This window comes from Cryptomeria japonica, chromosome 7 (genome assembly GCF_030272615.1).
Source record: "Cryptomeria japonica chromosome 7, Sugi_1.0, whole genome shotgun sequence".
NCBI lineage: Eukaryota > Viridiplantae > Streptophyta > Pinopsida > Cupressales > Cupressaceae > Cryptomeria > Cryptomeria japonica.
This window is the reverse complement of record NC_081411.1, coordinates 488,714,490-488,739,401: the sequence shown is the minus strand read 5'-3', so window position 1 is coordinate 488,739,401 and position 24,912 is coordinate 488,714,490.

The window sequence follows — 24,912 nt, the reverse complement described above, 5'->3', positions numbered from 1 at the left end:
TCAACACCTTGCTAACCACTTTGGTATCCTCCACTATACCTCCAACACTTTTGATCTCTCCAACTATCTCCTTGATCCTCTGACCATACTATTGAATGTTTTCTCCTTCAACCATCTGCATATCATCAAATTTACCTCTCAAACTCTCTTCTTTGGAAATCTTAACATGCTCATCATCGCTATAGATATCTTCCAGTTTCTTCCACACTTCATATGAAGTCTCCAATCCATGAACATCAACATGCTCTATATCAGACAAGGAACTGATAATGGACTCCAATGCTTGATTGTTCTCTTGTTGCTCCTTCTTTTGTTAATCTTGACAAAATCCCATTAGGTAAGTTATATTTAGTAACAACATGTTTCCAATATTGACTTCCTAATCTCTTGATATAGATCTTCATCCTATCACTCCAGAGTCTAAGGTTTTCCCTATTGAACTTTGGACATTCTTTCTTAATCATGTTCTCCTAGATCTTTTCCTCAAGCTGTTAGGCTTAAACACAAGATGACCTGAAAAATATATGATACCAATTGATAATATGATGAAATAATAAGGATTCGGTGAACTAATAAGAGGGGAGGGGGTGAATCAATAGATAGAAAACAAACTAAGCTTTCACCAAACTTAATCCCAACTCTGAAACAACTTGCTAAACTAACCGGTTTAGTCACTGTGTCAAAAAATGCAACTATACTGTCAAACTATACCGGTTGACCAAAACATCAATGATACAATGTAACAAATTTGAAACTCACATACCATTTAACCAAAACATTAAACCACTTTACTAACATCAGAAATAGCTCATTTCATATCACTTACGATCATCTAAACATATCTAAGTGGATTTACCAGTTAATCATAATAACCATATCAAAACACATCCACAAAATCATTCAACACTTGACACAATGATTTTTCATGTGGAAACCCAAATGGGAAAAGCCACGGTAGGGATGAATACCCACAAGTATTTTGAACTCTTTTGAAGTTCGCCCTGTTAGGAGCCAATCCTTGTTAGAAGCTTATACAATAATGTCTTGTTAAGAACAGATCCGGTTAGGGACCACCTAGTTAAGGAATTGACTACAATACCTTGTTACAGGCAATACCTTGTTAAGAGTAACCTCAATGGAGGATTTCAAATCCAAGCTAATGGATCACTTGGTTAGAGGATTTAAACAACACCAAGCCTATTAAAGCTTACCCAGTTAAGGGATTTAACTATTGTAATGGTTAGAGAACAACAGGTTCATTTCTGATCTGGTAATAGCACTATCTTTCTTAGTCAGATCCCTTTTTGCTCCTATCTACCTTCACAACATTCTGCAGACACTCCTCATTCGGCAACAATCAAACTACCACACTTAACTAAATTTTCAACACAATTACAAACAACTCATAGAGCTTAATACAAATACAATAGGTCGGTAACACATCACAAAACCTACAAATCTCATATAGATTACAAACATATCGCTTCAATCATAACCATTAGATTACATAGCAATCAACTACACATTGTTCTAGACAACTTCAACTATTCCTAGATCACCGCACATTGGATCCTATAGCTCATTATGTGTTTTCCACTTCATGCTATGCATTTACTCATTCCCAAGGTAAACGGTTATCTTCACATGCCAAAACCACTTTGAACCTCATCACACACATCATGCTTATGTGGCATCTTCATCTCCAATCATAATTCGATCATAGATCATCACAACCGATTCACCAAGCTCCATCAGTTAGGGTTACTGGTTGATCACTGCTTCAATAACAATACTGATACCGATTTCCTTCACTTCTTTTCTACCAGTTGCATTACTGCATCACTACCGGTTGCAATACAACTTCATTACCAGTCACTATTGACATCAATGACAATACTAGTTTATCAATGCAATCTTCATGCAATGCCAACAAAAGGAATATTCTAGGATCTCACAGATATCATGCAAATAAGAAAAATGTATCAAGGAGTAGATACATGCATATCCCCTCTCCCAGTTATGCAAATAATGTTTGTTATAACTAAAATGGAATTGGCCATAGAGAGTTTGAATGCAGGAAGAGGAACTTGCAGTCATATGGAGGCCAATATAGCAACTATGCTCAACATAAAAATGGATATAGAGCATATGGAAGTCAAAGAACTGCATGGAGTGAATGGATAAATGCCCTACAGGTTCAAGAGGTCCACTGGTTCTAATTTCCAGTCAAAAAAACATGACCAGAAGAAGATGGTCAAACCGATATGTTAGGAGATTCCCCAATCATGAAGTTGGGATGGATGTTGTGTGCTACTATAGCACTACTTCTGGTTGTGATGTAGAGTCCGGAAATGAAAGGACCCATCAAAAGAAGAAGGTAAGACCTGCTCCCATGACTGAAAATGGGAAGAAGAATGAGACCAAGTAGGTATGGAGGAAGAAGCAAGAGGATGCAACCATGGACCGACACTGTGCATTCAATGCACAGGTAATATCTCCTAAGGCCTAAAGGAGATGCATGACCTCAGGAGGAGTAATATATTGACTAGATCATTCACCCCCTCAATGAAGAAGGGCACTTGGAAGAAAAAGATGTTGTCGGTATGAAGGATGGAAATGAGAACATAAGTGTGTGTAGTGGCTTCCTTGGATACACACCTATAGATCAGTATTGGATCACTACTACATGTGGCAGTGGATGGAGATTATTAATTGAAATTAGATGCACAGTGACACAAAATGTCAGGAGTTACAGGAAGGTGCTTCGGTAGTCATGATGGACTGGTACAGGAAACCGGTATGTGTAGGATGTTACCGACATGAATGCTATCAGGTACTTGCAGGTTATGTAAGACAATGAGGTTGGAGAACATTGCATTAGCCCCAGGAATATGGAATGAAAGTTATGTCTCAGTTGGTGTTGATGAAAACCTGAATGACATATGTTGGCTTGACTATTGATCATGCAGGCATACATGTTTGTGGGCTAACTAGTTTGATTCATGGCATGATGATGACATTGTATGGCATTGTGAAGATCCAGGATCATGTCATAGGTTGTGGTGGATATGATGGATCCTAAGGATCATTAGATGATCACATATGCACAACCCAATCGGTATATAGAATTGACTAGAGCTTTGGTTTTGGACCTAACCGACGGTATGGACTTGAGATGTATGACTCAGGGGGATTCGACATCCATACTCTCTGATTTGTATCTGAATTTTTGGACACATAGGATGTGCGAGTGTCTATGGTTTTACCGGTGTGATGGTGTTTTTGGAAGTGTTCGGGGTTGTGATATATTTCAATGTCTATCAAATTGAAATCACAATTGGATCATCGGAAGAGTTGTCTGCAAAAAAGGGAAAGTTACCTGCACAAGAGAACATCCAGTCGGTATCGGAGACAATACAATTGGTATCATTGTTAGCTTCAACACTTGATATCAACTAATTGGGGTTAGAATAACTTCTACATATCAAAGGAGAGATGGTGCAGTCTGACCGACAAGTAAGTAGTATTCACTAACACACCCTTCTGCACATTGAGTACTTTTACAATTTGTATCAGATCTGCATGCTCAATTGGTGTCACTTGATGGTTGAAGTCCTCCATCTCAAGAGCTGTAACTTGAGAAATTGTACTAATTGGTATCAAAAGAGGAGATACATCTAGTAAAGAGAAAAAGGGGAGAAAAATATCTGACAGTGAGAGGTAAATACAAGGAGGTGAGAGACCCTGACAATTCCCTTTTCCATTATTGTCAAAGGAGGAGAAAGATTTTTTAGTATGTCAAATAGTAAATGTGTTGACATCAAAGCTAAAGGGGGAGATTGTTGTCATTGATGTCAACCAGGATGGGAGATTGATGAGTAGTGTTGTCATTGATGTCAACTGGTATAGAAGGACTACTAGTATATGATATGTATGGGAAACACTATCATGGATGCTTAAAGGATGAGATATCCTTGATATCAGCTTGTGATAAAGTGGATCAGTAAAGTAAGATAAGGGAGAGAATTCCATTCATTAGAATGATCATTAGAGTCACTAGTATACAAGTTGGTATTTGACTTGTGTGAAAGGGATGGGCAAGTTATTGATATAGTCTATCACCGGTAAGGAGAGCATGCCAATTGGTAAGTGATGTGTTGACATGTAGAAGGAAAATCAAACAAGTGAGTGGTTGTCAACCAGCAAGCTTATGAAAAGTGTACAAGAAGGATGTACAAGTCATTAATATGCTATGTGGATGTAGAAATAAAGGACTCCAAGCAGATAGAGATGCAGTCACCATGTGAAGAGATGACCGATAGTGAATGTACCCACACCAGATCATGAGTGCATTGTAGGATGCAGATGATAAGGAATCACTCCCACCAGTAAGTGAAGCTTATATTCTATTATGCAAAGTATGCATCTTAGTTCTATGAGACAAGGAAGAAGAGGTAAAGGCATGTGTTTGAAGGATCCCACCGGATCTATTGCTAAATCAAAGGGATGCCTCAAGTGCATGAAATCGGGGATATGCACTAGACCAACATAGAAGGCATTTTATGCCACCGGGATAAAAAAAGGAAGAGTAGAGAATTGTTAGGTTTGTCACCTTGATAAACCAGCTGAGATGGTGTTTGGTCTGATTACGAAGAGAGCGAAGTGGAGTACCTACAGAGAGAGTGTGCAACTGATATGAAGATTCTTTAAATGGAATCGATTGAAGGTTGATGACATGGTGTCATTGGGATGGCTACCGGTGAGCATGAGAACCAGTAAGGAAGAAAAGAGGCTAAGTGATGTGCTCCTACCTTATGAGAATGTGCATGCTATGGATAGACATGTATGGCAACCAGTTAAGGGGTTCCACCGACATATCAGCAAAGTGCAGACATGAAGAGCAACTGGTAAAGTGTGAGTACCGACAGGGTTAGTGAGCCGACATAAAATAAGGACTGATTGAGTGCTTGCCTGGTGATCCTGTCTGAACCGACACATAGGTCCAAGCCAAGGTGGCAGACATGCATGCAATGGTAGATGGAGTGTACACTAACAAAGTTGTTACAGAGTTGGTTGACATTAATTAGACCCCATAAATCATGGGAGGTGTTGTAGAGACATTGCAGAGGTCTGCGGCTCGAGGAAGATCAAATAGAGGTGATCGATGGGATGCACCAATCAATGCAAAGTGTCTAGATGTAGGATGAGGTTGGTGATGAAATCTATAGAACCATCAATGGTGATTGATCTTGTGTCTCGCTGACTAACTATCCATGAATCCTAAACATGGCAAATGTGTATTGGAAGGAACGTTAATAGTGGTGATGTGCAAATAGTTATCTTGGAGCTCAGATTGAATAAGATCTAACTGGATTCAATGTGCCTCGTGATCAGTGGAAGAAACCCTAAGTTGCCAAGTTTGAATGTTTCTCTTGGCGGGAAAGTCCGAATAAAAATATGGGGGACAAAGACAGATTTTATGATGCCTAAGAGAGAGATGTTGCTAAGTGATGCACAAGGCCGAATAAGAGAAGTAGATGAAATGTGATATCTGCAAAGGATCATAGAGATCGAGCAGCAGAGAGACAACTGGTAATAGGTTTTGGCGAAGGCTTAACTGGTGAGGTTAAATAAATCGATAGACTACTGAATGAGAGAGGGTTGCTCGATTTGAGAGAAGATCAGTCAAGTACTCAATGGGTACCAGAAGACAAAGACTGAGCGTGAGAAGAGTCCACGGTTGAATAGTTCAACCAACAATAGTGAGGTAACCGATGGTGACAAAACTGACAGTGAAGAGTTGCAGAATAGTTCAGAGTAGGCAAGAGAGAATGGGCAGAAGATTGTAGCGGTGGAGAGTAGCAGAGAGAATCAACAGAGAGAGAACCTCCAATGGACTGGATAAGAGATCCAATAGAGAAATTTGAAGAAGTGTTACAAAATCCATTTGTAACAAGGTTATTAACCTGTAAATGAATATGTTTTGTATTCACTTAGTTGGAGCTCAGTGCAGGGGTCGTATCTCCTTGGGTTGGTGCCCTAAATCAGGTGTTGGTGATCCTTGGATTAGTGCCCTAAAATCAGGGGTTGGTGCTCCTTGGGTTGGTGCCCTAAATATTATAATCAGAGATTCATTGTGAGGTTGGATTGGAGTAGTAGTGTCCAGCAACATTTCTCACTGAGGTTTTTCACATCTTGGGTTTTCCTTGTATATGCTAGTGTTATGTGATGTTCCTTTATGTGTGAATGCATTAGTGATTAGTCTCCCCACCAATAGGTATGTGTGCATTGAGTTAGACCTGATAAGCGGTATACACGCATAGGATAGTTAAAGGGAAAAGATTGAGAACCACTGATTCACCCCCCTCTCAGTGGTGCATTGTGTCTAACAATTGGTATCAGAGCCCAAGTTCACAGTTAAAGGAGCTTTTTGTAGCTTGGGTAGATTCTGGCTTAAGGATACTATGGTCTTTTTAGTGTCAATCCTAGCTCCTATGTTTAATGGGTCTAACTATTCCATTTATATTTGTAGAATGGAAGTTCACTTATCCTCTCTAGGGTATGATGTATGGATATTTGTTGTAAATGGTTGCTCTAGTAAAGTCAGTCCTCCCATCGATTCAGATGCAAAAAGAAGAAACCAATGCAATCAAGTAGCAATGAAGACTATACTATGTGGGCTAACAAATGATGTCTCCTCTCATGTAGATAGATGCATATCTGCAAAAAGATTATGGGATAGATTGAAGAAGCTCTATGGAAATGAGCCTACTACTACAAAATCGGCTTCCGAAGATAGAATGAGAAATGCATCTCATGTATCTGTAGATGATGAAGGTAGATCTGCTAGTAATTGAAATAATGATGATGAAGAAACCCACCTCTTCATGGCTCAAGAATCAAAAGATGAGAGGCACACATCTAAGAATGATCATGCAGATCACCCCTACTGACAAGATGTGTTTGGCAGTGATAGTGAAGGAGAAGAAGAAGATGAAGCAAAATTTGATCTTGAAAGTGAGCTTGTGAATGCACTTGAAGAACTTAATAGAGTAAGAAAGGAATACAAGCTATTCAAGAATGCTGCTATAGTGGAGCAGAATCAGTTGATGAAATACCTTGAAGAATTTGAGAAATGTATCTCAAAGTTGAAGCCTCAACAAGGAGACACCAAGGAGTGCCAGTGTAGTTATCCAGCCTTTGAGCTAGAAGTAAAAGATAAAGAATATCAACAATTGCTTGGAGAAATGAAGGTTCTCTGAAATGACCTTGAGAGGTGTTAGGATGAGCTCAAGGTAAGAATCTGGTTTGATAGCAACAGTGATGCCCTGGACAAAATATTGAAAAAGAAAAAGCATGCCAAGGACACTAAAAGCTTAGGAATTGGTGCCTATAAATTCTCCACCAGCAAGAATGTCCCCCACAATGACATTCTGCTTGTCTCCTCAAATACTCCCTAGAAGAAGGTTGACCTAACCACAACCCATGAAGACTTGTGAACAAGAATTAAGACTAGTATTGCAAGAAGGAGGAACAATGTAGATTCCAAAGGAAAAGGGAAGATGGGAGAAGACAGCTTCACCAGAAGCAAGAACATGAGAATACAACAAAGAGGACCTCCTATCGGTAGAGGACAAAGAAATGCTACCACCCACATGTCAAGACATGTGTGGAAGATGAAAGGACCAGATGGAGGAAATGCAAAGCATGGACAACCTAGGATCCATCGTAAGAGAAGGAGAAATGGATATGCCAGACCGGTAAGATCTCCCCATGCATGGTAGAATAAATTTGTAAGTCATGTGCCATCCTTTACTGGTTATTGCTTTGCATTTAATGGTCATGGCCATAGGGAAGAAGAATGTAGAAAGGGATCTAGAAGGAATATTTTAGGATCCCATAGATATCATGCAAATAAGAAAAATGTATCAAGGACTAGATACATGTATATCCCCTCTCCCGATTATGCAAATAATGTTTGTTATAACTGCAATGGAATTGGCCATAGAGAGTTTGAATGCAGGAAGAGGAACATTTGCAGTCATATGGAGGCCGATATAGCAACTATGCTCAACATAAAAATGGATATAGAGCATATGGAAGTTAGAGACCTGGATGGAGCCAAAGGAGAACTATCCCTGCAGGTTCAAGAGGTCCACTGGTTCTAGTTGCCAGTCACAACAACATGACCAGAAGAAGATGGTCAAACCGATATGTTAAGAGATTCCCTAATCATGAAGTTGGGATGGATGTTGTGTGCTACTATAGCACTACTTTTGATTGTGATGAAGATTCTGGAAATGAAAGGACCCATCAGTAGAAGAAGGTAATACCTTCTCCTATGACTAAAAATGGGAAGAAGAATGAGACCAAGCAGGTATGGAGGAAGAAGCAAGAGGATGCAACCATGGACCAACACTGTTCATTCAATGCATAGTTAATATCTCCTAGGACCTAAAGGAGATGTATGACCTCAGGGTGAGTAACATATTGACTAGATCATTCACCCCCTCAGTGAAGAAGGGCACTTGTAAGAATAAGATGCTGTCGGTATGAAGGATGGAAATGAGAAGATAAGTGTGTGTAGTGGGTGCCTTGGCTACACACCTACAGATCAGTGTTTGATCACTCCTGCATGTGTCAATGGATGGAGATTATCAATTCAAATCAGATGCATAGCGACAAAAAATGTCAGGAGTTATAGGAAGGTGCTTCGGTAGTGATGATGGACCGGTACAGGAAACTGGTATGTGCAGGATATTACGGACATGAATGCTAACAAGTATTACAGGTTATGTAAGAAAATAAGGTTGGAGATCATTGCATTAGCCCCGAAAACATGAATGGAATTTATGTCTTAGGTGGTGTTGATGAAAACCTGAATGACATATGTTGTCCTGGTTGTTGATCATGTAGGCATACATGTTTATTGGGTAATGGGTTTGATTCATGGCATGGTGATGACATCGTATGGTATTGTGAAGATCTAGGATCATGTCATAGGCTATGGTGGATACGATGGAGCTGAAGGATAATTAGATGATCACATATGCACATCCCAACCAGTATATAAAATTGACTAGAGCTCTGATTTTGGATTTGACCGACAATATGGACCTGAGATGTATTACTACGGGGGAGTCGATAGCCATGCTTTCTAATTTGTATCAATGGGATGCATCGATCGATGTAGACTGTCCAGATGTAGGATGAGGTTGGAGATGAAATTTGCAGAACTATTTATGGTCATTGATCTTGTGTCTCGCCAACTGATTGTCCATGAATGCTAAACATGGAAAATGTGTATTGGAAGGCACGTTAATGGTGGTGATGTTTAAATAGTTATCTTGGAGCTCTGATCGAATGAGATCTAATTGGATTCGATGTGCCTCGTGATCAGTGGAAGAAACACAAAGGCACCAAGTTTAAATGTTTCTCTTGGTGGGAAAGTCTAAATACAAATATAGAGGCCAAAGACATATTTTATGATGCCTCAGAGAGAGATGTTTCTAAGTGATGCACAAGACCGAATAAGAGAAGTATTTGAAGTCTGATATCTATAGAGGATCATAGAGATCGAGCAATAGGGAGACAACCAATAATAGGTTTTGGCGAAGGCTTAACTAGTGATGTTAAAACAACCGACAGGCTACTAAATTAGAGATGGATGCTGCATTTGATAGAAGATCAGTTAGGTAATCAACGAGTAGTAGAAGAGTCCAGGGTTGACTAGTTCAACCAACAATAGTGAGGTAACCAGTGGTGACAAAACCGACAGTGAAGGGTTGCAGAAGATTATAGAGTAGGCAAGAGAGAATGGGCAAAAGATTGTACCAATGGAGAGCATCATAGCTATTGAGAGAAGAGGCAACCAGCAGAGAGAACCTCCACTGAACTGGACAAGAGATCCAGCAGAGAGATTTGAAGAAGTGTTACAATATCCATTTGTAATAAGGCTATTAAATTGTAAATGAATATGTTTTGTATTGAATGAGTTGGAGCTCGGTGCAAGGTTGTATATCCTTGGGTTGGTGCCCTAAATCAGGGGTTGGTGTTGTTAGATAGTTCAAATAATTGGAAGACAACTAAGAGTGGGGGGGCAGGGGGGGTGGGTGGTGAATCAGTTATCATAGATTACAGGAACCATTAGAAATTTAAACTTTAATACCGGAACCCAAAACATTAACACCAGAATAGAAGATAAACCAATTAAGCATAAACAATAATCATGGAATAAATACCATCCACATGACACCAAGATTTATACATGGAAAACCCAGTAAACGGAAAAAAAATGGAGGGAATCCTACCCACAGTCAAATAATACTTTTGCAGTAATTATGTGAATTACAATTGAGGGGCCTGCATTTGTAGGAAGGCCAATAGCCTAGAGCGCACTGCTCATCACAAAAGGAGCCTCACTAACTACATAGAAATCCATACTACAATCCAGAGAAGTGTTGAACTGCAAAAGATAGCATCTCGTATTCCTAAGTACAGTTTTAGTTAAGCTCAATACCAGAGGACTAAATCTTCTTACATAAACCCAATTCTATCTCCAATAATCGACCAACTGCTCTGCCTGAATGATATTACATTATTCACACATTACATTCCTTGACCATGACCTCTAATATTAACCATGATAATCTACAATGAGATCTTACCTCTATATATACAAACCCTCAACCATAAACAATTAGGTCGACCACCAGATGATTTACCAATTACATAATTACAAACCATGTCAGCCTAAGACCAAGCAAAAATTATCAACACATAAGACATCCTGGAAATATATCAATAGGTCCTATCCAAACATTACATTAAAGTCGGTCCATAACCTAGATCAACCAAGACTGAGTATAGGTCCATACGCCACAAAAATGATCTCCATCTGCCAAGTCTCAAACATAATCACCAACAACATCCTAAAACTCCATCAGAAGCTGCACCAACACCACTTATGCAATTCATCAAACATCTCCACCAAAATCTCTACTGGTGAAACCCTTGCCGGAACTAGAAACCAATCTTCTAAGAAATCAGGATAGCATTCGATCACTAGACCAAAACCAACTGACCAAATATGAGCATGAGTATCATGAACAAGCCAATTCCATCACCTGACTATATCCGAGCCTACTGGATCATGCCAAATCCAAGTTAACCAAAAACCACTCAGCCTACTGGGACCAGAAGGGTGTTGGTTAAGCATCCAAATAGCTAGTGTTGTCATCAATGACAAAACATCAATGCAACACATAATCAATTGCACTGAATGGCCAACAATCTCCCCCTTTCACATTGATGGAAACACTAGATGTGAAAAACATCTAAGTACCAAGAAATGCCAAACAAGTCTCCCCAAATGGAAGGCAACCAACAAACTCCCACATATAGCTTTGAATATCAATATCTCTGCCTATGAATAATATCTCTGTAAAGCTCTGAATTTATTTTCCTTATCAATATCACTCCCTTTTTATTTTTCACTTACTTTTTCTTTTTCACACTAATATCTCTCCCCCTTTGACATCAATGCCATAAATCTGACAAAAATATCAAAGTAAAAACATAAACCACTGAATCACAAAGCTGACTAATCCCCCTCAGTAGTAGCATCCCACATCATTGCCAGAATGAATAGTATCTTTGATAGTGCATGCCCAACTGATGCCAAAACCACATCAATCAAGTCTCTACTGGAGGGGCAGAAACTCCCAATCTGTCTCTCAGGTACTCAAATGATTCCTTGTACAAAGGTTTGGTGAAAATATTTGCAATCTGCTCTTTAGTGTTCACATAAACTAGTCTAACTTCATTTTCTTCCACCTTCTCCTTCAAAAAGTTATACTTGGTATATATGTGCTTTGTTTTAGAATGAAATACCAGATTCTTTGATATATCAATAGCAGCAGAGTTATCACAATGAATAACTACCAATGCATCACAATCTGCCTTTATATCCTTCAACATTTGCTTCATCCATAAAAATTGTGTACAGTTAGTAGCAGCAGCAACATAATCAGCTTCGACAGTAGATAAAGAAGTACATGATTGTTTCTTGTTGAACCATGAAACCAACTTCTTTCCAAGAAAGAAAGATCCATTGGAAGTACTTTTTTGATCATCAACATCTCCAGCCCAATCAGCATCTATATATGCACATAAAGTAAAGTTATCCTCCTTACGGTACCATAAGCCATATTCTGATGTACCTTGCAAGTATCTAAAAATCCTTTTCACCGCCATCTCATGATTTTCTCTAGGATCACTTTGAAATCTTCAAATAATACAAACAACATTCATAATTTTAGGCCAAGTCTGAGTCAAATAAAGTAGACCTCCAATCATATATTTGTATCTTGTAGGATTTACCAGTGCAGAAACATCTTTTCTTGTCAATTTCTCACTTGTAACCATAGGAGTACTTACCGATTTAGAATCTCCCATACCAAATTTCTTCAATAATTACTTAGCATATTTAGTTTGATAGATAAAAATACCTTGTCAGTCTGAGTAATCTACAAACCTAAGAAAAATTTCATCTCACCAATCATAGACATCTCAAATTCTTTCTCCATATTTTTAGAAAACTCTATGCATAACTTATCTTCACCTCCAAAAATAATGTCATCAACAAGTACTTGAATAATCAGTATATCATCATCAGTGATCTTATAATATAAATTACTATCAGCGCTTCACTTAGAAAAACCAAGCTTCAAAAGATATTTATCCAACCTTGCATACCAAGCTCTAGGTGCTTGTTTCAATCCATATAAAGATTTCCTTAACCTGCAAACCATATCTATATCATATGATAGTGAAAAAACATTAGGTTTCTCAATATAAACTTCCTCATCAAGATCCCCATTCAAAAATGCACATTTAACATCCATCTGATAAACCTTGTAGTTTTTATAAGCAACATAGGCAAGAAATAATCTTACAGCTTCAATCCTAGCTACAGGTGCAAAAGTCTCTCCATAATCATTTCCTTCCTTTTGAGAATATCCTTTACAAACCAATCTAGCCTTATTCCTTATAACTTGACCATCCTCATTCAATTTATTCCTAAAAACCCATTTAGTTCCAACAATTTTTTTTTTAGGTCGGGGAACCAAGGTCCATGTGTTATTTATCTCAATCTTATCTAATTCTTCTTCCATAGCTTTCAACCAATGTTCATATTTACATGCCTCAATTACTGATACCGGTTCAACTTGTGAAATTAAACATACCTCTTTAGTTTCCAATATTCTTCTTTTCATCACTCCATTGCTCTTATCAATGATCTAATCTTCTGAATGATTTGATCTCACATACCTAGGAGTCTTTTGACTTTCTGTTCCTCTTCCCCATTCTTCCGTTACTGTAGAATTCTCTGATACTGCCAGAGTAACTGGTTCAGCTCTATATTCCAGTAAAGGTGCTACTGGTTCAAATATAATCATTTCCACTACCGGTTCCTTCTCATAAACTCTGATTTGATTTATGTTCAACTCATCTACTTTGACATTAACACCCTTCACAATTCTCTACAATCTCTTGTTATAACATTTATATGCTTTGCTTTCATTAGAATAACCAAGAAATATGCCCTCATCACATTTAGGATTAAATTCCCAATGATATCATCTCTCCTAATATAACATTTACTACCAAAAATTCTAAAATACTTAACTGTAGGTGTATTTCCAAACTATAATTCATAAGGTGTCTTATTGGTTTCTTCTTTGATATGTACTTTGTTGTATAAACCATTGTACTCACCGCTTCTCTCCAGTAGATATAAGGTAGACTAGCTTCCATCATCATTTTTCTAGTACTAGTAGCATCCAAGATAGATATGTTTTTCCTTTCTACAACTCCATTTTGCTGAGGTGTTCGGGCAGCAGAAAATTGTCTTCTTATACCATGCTTGTCATAAAAGTTATTAAACTCACCAGATGTGAATTATCCACCATGATCTGATCTCAAACACTTAATATTCAATCCTGTCTCAGTTTCCACTTTAGCCTCAAATATTTTAAACTTTTCAAATGCTTCATATTTTTCTTTCAGAAAAGTAACCCACATCATTCTAGAATAATCATCAATGATTAGCATGAAATATCTATCACCTTGAAAACATTTAACTCTAGCAAGGCCACACAAATCAGTATGAATAAGATCAAGAACGTCATTTGATTTATCTTGTATACTCCTAAAAGAGGTTCTCACATGTTTACCCATTTGACATTCTTTACATACCAGATTATAGGGCTTCATAATCTTAGGTATATCCCTATCTGCCTTAGTTGAACTGATGTTCACAATGCAATCAAAATTCACATGACATAGCCTTTTATGCCATAGCCAACTCTCATCAATTTGTTTAATCAAACATGTCTTCTTACTAGAGTTCAAATGAAATATATTACCTTTTGTCTATGTACCGGTTGCAATCTCCAAACCAGATCTGTTAATGATTTTGCATTGTCCATCCTTGAACAGTAATTGAAATCCCCTATCTACCAATTGTCCTACAATCAAAATATTATGCCTCAAACCTTCAACATAATAAACATTATAAGTATTGTTCTTACCATCTAATGATATAGTTCCTTTTCCTTTGATCATACATGCTTTGTCATCTCCAAATCTAAGTAGACCACCATCAAATTCTTGCAAAGACAAAAACATGCCTTTATCTCTTATCATATGATGTGAACAACCACTATCAATTACCAATTCATCCTTGTCTTCAATTTTAGCAGCAAGTACCTTTTCTTTAGGTACATTCTCTTCCAGTGCCAGATCATCTTCCTTGATAGCCAAGAACACCCATTCCTTCCCATTGCCAGATCCACTAGCAGAGTCTTCTGTCGGATCATCATCAGAATCAGTAATGCCTTCCTCATCCACTATGTAGCATGATTTGTCCTTGTTTTTCTTGTATTTATACTTGTTCTGATATCCAGGGTTAGGTTTAAATGATCTTCTCACTCTTTCTTCAAATCTTGAATTTATTTCAGGACATCTAGATGCAAAATGACCAATCTTATTACATGCAAAACATTTAAAAGTTATTTTTCCTTCATACTTACTTCCTACCGGTCCCTTAGGTACTCTTCTAGAAAATAGTGCTTCAAGTTTCTCAAACTCATCATCTTATCTCTTCATATCTTCTAATTCCTTTGCATATAAAGTTCCAGTCTTTCTTATCAGTTGTAGATGTAGATACATGAAAAGAAGGTTCAGACCTCATAGCTCCAGAGGGTCCAAATTCTTCAAGATCAAAAGAAGATAGTTTCCCAACCAAAGTATCTATGTTGACAGATGTATTAGCCATTGTTCTCAACTCATTAATAGCAGTAGCCTTCATTTTGTAGGCCGGTGGTAGGGCTCTCAAGACTTTAGAAATAATTTCATCTTCGCTCAGAGTTCCACCACAACATTGAATTCCCATAAGAATCTCATTTACCCTTTCCATGAATGTAGTAATCCTTTCATCTTCTTCCATCTCTAGGTTTTCATATCTCACCCGATAACCATCAAGTTTCGCAATCTTCACTATAGGGTCACCTTCATTAAGAGTTTCCAACTTACCCCATATATCCTTTCTAGGTGATTTGTCGGTAAATCCCATTGTTTTCTAATAAGAAAGTGCACACAAGGGGGCTTCTCTTGCTCTATAGTTATTCTCAAGCTCCTTGTCAAGGTTTGCCAGAGGAGGATTGCCAAATCTTGGATTATAGGGTGTGACACCATTCTGTGTGATCTCCCAAATCTCCTTGCCAAGAAATCTCAAATGAGTCTCCATACGAATCTTCCATCATGTGTAATTTGTTCCATCAAGCCTCAAAATATCCCTTCGAAAGATAGCTCCAGAAGAACTGGATGAACTTTAACTGTTAATTTCCATAGGATCTTCCTCAAGTGGTTAAGCTTTTTATAGAGAGGACCAAGGCTCTAATACCAATTGTTAGACAATTCAAATAATTGGAAGATAAATGAGAGGGGGGGTGAATTAGTTGTCACATATTACCAGAACCATTAGCAATTTAAACTTTAATATCAAAACCCAAAACATTAATACCGGAATAGCAGATAAACCAATTAAGCATAAACAATAATCACAAAATAAATACCATCCAAATGACACCAAGATTTATACTTGGAAAACCCAGTAAAGGGAAAAACCATGGTGGGAAGCCTACTCATAGCCAGATAATACTTCTGCAGTATGTGAATTACAATTGAGGGGCCTGCACTTGCAGGAAGGCCAACACCCTAGATCGCACTGGTCATCACAAAAGGAGCTTCATTGACTACATAGAAATCTAGACTACAATTCGGAGAAGTGCTGAACTGCAAAAGATAGTGTCTCCTATGCCTGAGTACAGTTTCAGTTAAGCTCAATATCGGAGGACTAAATCCTCTTACATAAACCCAATTCGATCTCCAATGATTGACTAACTCCTCTGCCTAAATTATATTACATTATTTGAATATATTACATTCCTTGACCATGACCTCTAACATTAACCATGATAATCTACAATGAGATCTTACATCTATATATACAAATCCTTGACCATAAACAATTAGGTCAGCTACCAGATGATAAACCAATTACATAATTACAAACCATGTCGGCCTAATACCAAGCAAATAATATCAATACATAAGACATCCCAGAAATACATCAATAGGTCCTATCCACACGTTGCATTAAAGTTGGTCCATAACCTAGATCAACTGAGACCAAGTATAGGTCCATATGCCACAACAATGATCTCCATCCACCAAGTCTTGAACATGATCACCAACAACATCGTAAAACTCCATCAAAAGCTGCACCAACACCACTTATGCAATTTATCAAATATCTCCACCAAAAGCTCTACCGGTGAAACCCTCATCAGAAATAGAAACCAATCTTCTAAGAAAGCAGGATAGAATTTGATCACCAGACCAAAACCAACTGACCAAATATGATAATGAGTATCACAAACAAGCCAATTCCATCACCCATCTATACCAGAGCCTACTGGATCATGCCAGATCCAACTTAACTAGAAACCACTCAACCTACTGAGACCAGAAGGGTGCCAGTAAAGCATCCAAACAGCTAGTGTTGGAATCAATGACAACACATCAATGCAACACATAATTAATTCCACCAAATGGCCAACATGTGCTCTTTGGGTTGGTGCCCTAAATATTGTAATCGGAGATTCATTATGAGGGTGGATTGGAGCAGTAGTCTCCAACATCATTTCTCACCGAGGTTTTTCCCATCTTGGGTTTTCCTCGTATATGCTAGTGTTATGTGATTTTCCTTTATGTGTGAATGCATTTGTGATTAGTCTCCCCACTAATCGATAAGTCTGCATTGAGTTAGACCTGATAACCGGTATACACGCATAGGATAGTTAAAGGGAAAAGATTGAGAACCACTTATTCACCCCCCTCTCAGTGGTGCATTGTGTCTAATAGTATACACCATCATTAAGATCTGCAAGAGTTCTAATTTTAATCCATAAAAACCCTTTCCTTCGGATAATATTTTATAATAAAATAGTAAATTAATAGAATGGAGAAAATACCAAAAATTAGATTTTGTTGATTCCCATCTTTGCATGTTCCCCCCTTAGATTGCTCTAGATCAAGAAGAATCATAAGAAGAAATTTTGGATGATTTCCTTACAAATTAAGGTCATAAATTAATAATAGAAAAAAGTTACAAAGATTACTAGATAATAATATGATAAGGAAAAACACCACAAATTCTACTTTTATCAAAATGAAGTATTGATATTAAAAGAATCGACTAATTTTGTGGAAAAGGAAAAAATATTTAAAAATAATAGAAAAATCAATAATTATTAATGAGTGATAAGAACCAAATGCAACACAATAAGCACGGGGTACCACTGAAACCACAAGAAGATGGTGCAAGCATCCTATTCTAGTAGATATGAATAGTTATGGGAGATAGATGAGGAAAGTATAAGTGTATTTGGGTGCTGAAATAAGCATAATGATTAGACAAATTTGGGAAGAGCTAAGAAGACCAATCTTGCATAAAACCCATACAAAATTGCGTTGGTAGATGGTGATGGCCTTGGTTTATTGTCAGTCCTTTTTCATATGAATTGTAGTATTTTTACATAAAAACTCCAATACATTCCTAAGTTTAATATTATTTGATAAGAATTAATCATATTTACTCATTTATGTTAGATGTAACACATGTGCATGATTATTGAAGAAAATGAGATGAAATGATGTGATTATTGTTATAAGAATTATTTCTAGAGACTAACATGTTATTGCAACAAGAATGCTCAATGACATCCTGCAAATTTCCTATAGTAATAATTGCAAAAGTGTTGGGTATTATTGTAGCTAAGTAGCATGTATTGCAATGATAGACATTGTAAGCACTGAAGTGTTCATCAAATTGGAAAACTGAGACTCCTAGCACCAAAAGACATCTATAACATCTAGAATAATTCTATCATAATCATCATTAATGCTTTCTATTATATTTTCCATCATAGTCACATGTTCCTCTTTATGATGGATATGGAATCCTATTAGTATTCTACTTCAATTTGTGTCTCTTATTTGAGTAATCCTTTTCCCATATATTAGGAATGATTGAAAAATCAGTTCCAATTCATTAGATTAATGTAAAGCTTATAAATTTAATGTAGAAGATGATCTAAAGATCAACCATTCTATAAATTTCCTTTGTTTTTCAATATAATATTTTTTTTGTACTTGGTTATACTTTTTTGAATAAGAATATGAGATTGTTATATGCCATTCTCCAAGTCTCCACACCTTGATCCTTTGTATTTTATTGATTCACTCCAAATCCATGATTGGGAAAGTAAGTTCTATTGGAATCCAAGAACATTGAGAGGGGGGGGTGAATCAGTGTTCTACCAGAATGATCAATTTTATCCTTATTAAAATATGCATACACCAACCAGTATACCAGTACATATAGGATTGAAAGAAGTAAATCAACCAATAAGCTAATCACATAAATGAATACTATAACACACGAAGTTATACGTGGAAAACCTCAAAGAGGAAAAACCATGGTGGGATTTGTGACCCACAATATTAATCCATTGGCCATATGAAGAGATATTACAAATTATAGGGGCTTGCACTTGTAGGAAGGCTTATAGCCTAGATCACACTACTCAATAACAAAAGGAGCCTCATTGACTACATATAAATTTAGACTACAATCTGAAGAAATGAATGAACTTCTAAGATAGCATCTTCTATGCCTGATTACAGTTTTGGTTAAGCTCTATTTGTTCCGGTCTGAAACCCTAAACCATTTACCAAAATAACCCTTACATAAATATCCTCACATACATAATCTATCTGATATGTTTTGCATCTCCTTCACTATATCCTTCCTAATACATATTCACATCCTATTACAAAATGATCTAATCCAATTGACCTATATACCCTATACAATTCATCATGCCTTATGTCAGATTACAAAGATAATTAGAATGTCAATATACATGTCGGATAGGTAGCATAAATACATGAATATCAAAAACAATTGTCGATGCCAGATCCCAAAAGATGTCAACCTCCAATACCGATAACCTTATTCTAAACCATGTCGGTTTGCATTGTCGGTAACCAAAGAAATCCTTCCATCCTACCAGTGTCAGTACTGGTGTTGGTGAAGTGCCTACCGGTACTCAATTGAACCAAAACATGAAGCCGGAACAAGATACCATGTTGCCATCAATGATAATATAGTGAAACCAGCCAATTGAGTGTCAATTGCCAACAATCTCCCCCTTTGGCATTGATGGCAACACTCATGTGAAAAATGATCATGGTTTCATCTGTCGGTTTTATCCTGAACCTGCTCCCCCTAAGCTGAATATTCATCTATGATCATAATAAAAAATACTCCATATCTCCCCCTAATGTATACAACTCCCTTTTTCTTTTTCACATCTATATCACTCCCCCTTTGACATCAACGTCATCAAAAATTCTAAAAAGAATACAAAAAATCCAAAACCGAGATGAAGAATGAAAGACTGTACAATGAATATCCCAAAAATACCTTACTGGGGCTTAATATATTTGAAAATATCTGTATATGCCTTCTCCAAAATCTCAAGATAAGTATCCTAACCTAATTTGAAAGTGTCGAAAATAGATACAAGTCCATTTAGCATACGAGAAAATGACTCTTTCTCACTTAACTCTATCAGTTTGGGCTTACCAACCATATCTATACACTCCTTATGTACACTGAGTGAATCCAACCAGGGACTCACCAAACCTCTAAGACTTCTGGCTCTTCTTATGATTTTGTCTTTTTCTTTCTCAAGATCAGAAATTTGGGCTTCCAAAACTAAAATCTGACCATCAATGGATGTAGTCAATAAAGTCAATCCATCAAAAGAATTGGCTATACTTGCAATTTTCTCCTGAGATTCCTTAATCTTCTTATCCAAATTAAATGTAAGAACGTCTATGTTACAACATACTCTGTAAATATTTGTACATTGCTTTAAAGAATTGTCTATCAATTTCAACTTTTCATTAATCTTCTTCCTCTCAGACTCAATCACTTGATCAAATGCAGCTCTTTTTGCCTGTGTGAACCTCTCCAATGCTTTCTAGTTTGAAATCTGTTGCAAGGATTTAAAATCCTTTGAAATGTGCTCTGTAATTATCTTAAGCTTGCCGGATGGGCTCTCTTCTTTGTGAAACTTGCACTCTGGGACTAGTCTATGGAAAACAGTGATAGACATATCAATAATCCCTTTATCTATAGATCCCTCCTTCATTATTTTCTATGCAGCCAACATCACAAGTTCAATAGAGCTCATCTTGGTTATGTTTTTCTTTTCAATCTGCGAGGTGTCAATTGACAACAATTATGGACTCAGTGCTAGTTCCATGTCGGATTCCCCTTTCTTCTCCTCTGATGTTTTAACCTTTATAGTTTCCTCACTTGCACCGGTGCCTTCGCCACTTGGTGTAGTCTCAGTAACTATCATTCCTCCCTAGGAACTATAACCTCATCTTGTACATCTGTATCTGGAGGACTGTTGTCCTCAACATTAGTATCATGTACATTATCAACATTTTCACTCTTTGTATTTGTCAATATCTCAACATTTTCCCATACATTTGTATCTACCGGGGGCTTAATTTCCACTATCTCAATGTTTTTCAAAATTGAGGGTGAAGTACCCATAATACCCTTTCCTTTTCCTTCAACTAAGATGTCTACAGTATCTGTGTTAGATTCCAGTGAAGTATAAAAACCATGGTTCTCTTCAAAGAACTTAACCCATGCCTTGTGGGTCTCCTTGATTATTTCATTTACCCTTCCTAACATAAGACTAATTGTTCTATGTTTGTTGTTAAAGATTTTTCTATCTACAACCTCAAGTGCCCTATCCATCTCCTCTGGAGCAATAGAAACACAAAAAGATAATAACTCTTGTATCTTTATATGCTTGTCCTCTTTCATTGCAGATAATCTTCTAGCATCTAACATATCATACAATTCTATCAGTATTTGGTTTTCAATTTCTATCAAGGATTTCTTATAAATATCCAAATATAATAATATTGCTTCCTCTACCTCTCTTTGTTCATCATCCTCTAAATGCTTATACTAAAACTGTACATTCTTTAGCATACCATCCTTAGTAATCTCATTAACTATCTCTGCACAAGTTTTTGGTGGAATGGTAGTTACATTACCAGATTCAATTGCCAGATCAAAGTCATCCTTCTTCTTTCTCCTTCCAGTGTCGGATGGGGCTGAGGGTGTTACTTTTGGTTCTTTCTTTTGTGTCGGTAACTTGAATGTAACTTTCCTAGCCGATTGCTTGTTAGCCTCTACCTTGGTTTCTTTTGTTTTCTTCCTTATAACCCTTTTGAAATCTAGGGGTGTGTCATCTTCAAATGTAGACTCTGCTGCAATAAGCTCGATGTGTACTTCTAGTTCTTTTCTCTTCTTGCCTTTCTCTGAGACAACATCAATCAATGTTTTGATGTCCTATGAAACCTTTTCTACAAACTTACTTTCCTTTCCTTCCTCCTTCTCTCTCTTCTTCCGGTTGAACTTAGTTTCAACCTCTTCTGATTTCTACTTAGCAGTACCACAGGGTTTCTTAGCTTCATCAATAGGTGCATCAATCAACATCTTTTCATAAGCATCTAAAATATGTGTGTCAACTTCATAGCCCATCTCCTCAATCCAGATCTTTTGGGGTTTGACTGCTTCCATGAGTGTTTCATCTATCTTCACCATGAAGCATATATCAGTTGAGAGTATTTCTCAAAGATGTGCTTAGGAATCCTTTCTCTAGATTTTATAGCCTTTTGGAATGCCTTAAAATAACCCCATACTTTTTCATCTCTCTGACTTCCCAATGTAGCAATAGACTATTTTAATTGTCTCCCTACCAAGATATCAAATGCCCATTGTCTCTTCCCAAAACCGGGGGTCTCATTCATGAAAAATGGCATTAAACAGACAATTAGGTTACCATACCAGAAAGTCCCTTTCTTTTCTCCTTTAATATTTCCTAGGTTTATCAACAGTTCATCCAACATCCAACCACATAGATCCAATTACTCATTTTCTATCATCATTTTGTAAGTTGCATAAATGTAGGAGATAGAAACATAATTTTGTTGGTTTAATTGAGTTACCTTATACTCAATAATCATGCTTCCGAATTTGATGCCTGTGTCAGTGATAGTATTGGTCCTCATAGATCGCTTGTCTGATGTTGCACCAGTAATCTTGTTGACATGATCATTAGAAACCTTCTTATCCAAACCTTGCCCAACCTGAGGTAAACCAGTGATTTCCCTAATGGCTTCCTTTGTAATCTTATATGGTTTATCTAACTAGATAAACTATCCGTTCACTCTACTCAAAACATACCTAATGATTTCATCTTCGAATTCTAGAATGTCCAGAATGTCGGTAAACCCTAAATGCTCAATGCATTTGTATTCAGGTTTAACCTTTCCATAATCTCCCATTAGCTCATTCATGTACATGCTCTTGATATGAGATGTTCCTAAATCCTCAATATGATAATGAATGTATGCTCTTACATCTTTGACATACACAACTTCTTCCAGGACATGAGAAAAAGTGCCAACCGAATCATCCAGGGTAGCCACATGCGGATACCACTTGAAAGTTAGTCTGGGATGGTCCTTGACCTCAACAACAGTTTGATTTGCAAAAAATATAGGTACAGATGATGATCTCACTTCCATGATTAAAGATAAATACCTATGAATTGTTTCCACTGAAAAACCCTAAAGACCTCTTCCAATCATCAGTGAAATTGCTCAAGAAGATATCCAATCACACTGAATCACCCTTAATCGCTCTGAATGCAATGTGATCAGAAATGAAGTAGATTCAACCTTTTATCATCCAAGAAAAAAACCCTAAACTTCCATTGGCATCAATGACTTCGAGTGAAAGATATCGGATCTCAATAAAACATCTCCATGCCAGATAAGCATATCCAATGTCTGGACCATCTTCCAGAACCTCTTCCCCGGGAATATGCAACATCTTCATGAATTTTTGCCTACCCCTAAGGAATCTGCCTTAGTTACTGGATGAGCTTCCTACCAGTGCAAGAGAAACCTCTTCTATTTGATAAGTAACTGGTGCATTCCCATCTGCTGATTGTTCTTCGGTCTTCTTGATCAATCTTTGGGTATGATCTTGTCGGATTTCATTAACCTTTTCTTTCCCTTTCTCATTTGATCCTCCATTACCAATTGGTGGATTTCTATTTCTACAAAACTTATAAATATGTCCAACCTCATTACATGCATAACAGGTAATATTGTTCTTTTGAATTGTTTTGCTAAAACTAGTATAATTGCTTGACCTTCACTGATTAGCCATATGTCCAAATTTTCCACATGCATAACATTTTATATTCATTTTACAATCTTCTATCTTATGACCATACTTATTACATTTAGAACATTGACCGGGAGCAGAATCAGGGTTCTAATTTACTCTATTTCTTTATTGCCTAGACATGTGACCAAATTTATTACAAACAAATCATCTACCATTAAATTTATAAGCATTAAACTACCTTATCAGTGCCTTATGGTTTTGATCTTCATTAGCAGTACCAAAACTCTATCCTTGCTCAAATCCAAGTCCACTGAATCTCCATTTTGCTATTGTCTCTTCAATAACTCATCTAGTTGTGCTGAACTAATCTTGAATTTTTCTTTATACTCACTTGCAATAGTCAAATCATCTCTCAGAATTATCATTTGTCTCTCAAGCTCTTGTTCATTAATCTGGGATTGTACTAAATCTATTCTCAACATATCATTCTCATGAACCAACCTACCACATTCTTCAAATTTGTTCTTCAGAGATACAACAAGATTTTCTTCCTTTTTCTTCCAGTCTTCAATCTCCTTAGACATTCTCATAGTTATAGCTTGAATTTCATTTCTCATTACCATGTTCTCTTGACTCGGCTTCTGACACTGTTCCTTAAGTGCATCTTTCTCTTCATCATCCTTATTCTGAAAAAGTTCCTTCCTCCTAGCTTGAATAGATGATAGCCTCTCTTGTAGGACAAGAATGAATTACTTAGCAAAATTCAATTCATCTTAGTATCTTTAAGTTCTTCATCCTTTCAGCATCATAATCTTCAAGTGCCATCTCAAGTTGCTTTTTCAAACCCATATCCATGGATTTAGGATATTCCTCAAGCTGTTAAACTTCCTCCGAGACACAAATCTTTGATACCAATTGTTGGAATCCAAGAACATTGAGAGGGGGGGGGGAATCAGTGTTCTACCAGAATGATCAATTTTAACCTT